The sequence below is a fragment of the Mandrillus leucophaeus genome, unplaced genomic scaffold (genome assembly GCF_000951045.1).
Source record: "Mandrillus leucophaeus isolate KB7577 unplaced genomic scaffold, Mleu.le_1.0 Scaffold55, whole genome shotgun sequence".
NCBI classification, from domain to species: Eukaryota; Metazoa; Chordata; class Mammalia; order Primates; family Cercopithecidae; genus Mandrillus; species Mandrillus leucophaeus.
The window spans coordinates 403,094-403,617 of NW_012105919.1; the positions used below are offsets into that span (position 1 = coordinate 403,094).

Sequence of the window (524 nt, forward strand, 5' to 3'; positions counted from 1 at the left end):
ACACACACACACACACACCACACACACCACATACACACACACACACACACACACCCGGCTCTGCTGCTCTGTGGCAATTCCCTCCCCAAACACTGCCCTGTTCTCTGTGGCCAGAAAAAGAGTTTACTCCCTGTTCTAATTTGCCCTGAAGGCTGTTATTACACATTCCAAACTCATGCCAGCTTTAGGAGGGAGGGAAGAGGGGGATGCAGGCAGGGAGAGAGGCTGAGAGCCTGGGTGTGAGTCCACGTGTGTCTCCGCTGCGTGTGACTGTCATGTACATTTCTTCCCACCTTCCTCCACGTGCGTGTGCACGTGTGTGTGCCCACTATGAGCAGGCACGGTAGGCCCTTCCTTCCTGCACGGGCTCACAATGCCTCCTACCAGGAGCCCCTCCACAGTGGGGAAGCTCCCAGCTGCACCAGGTGTGCATCAGGGAGGCACCCAAGAATGTTCCTGCATGACTGTGAACATCCCCACACACTGACATGGTCACAACAGCGTTCATTCAGACATCCCCACAC

General features: G+C 55.7%; 1 protein-coding gene across 2 annotated transcripts in view; it reads right to left on the bottom strand.

Annotated features, from left to right (window-relative positions):
* TRPV4 (transient receptor potential cation channel, subfamily V, member 4) overlaps positions 1-524 on the bottom strand; it is a 38,124-nt gene that overhangs the window by 33,268 nt on the left and 4,332 nt on the right. The gene's annotated exons all lie outside the window — the stretch shown is intronic.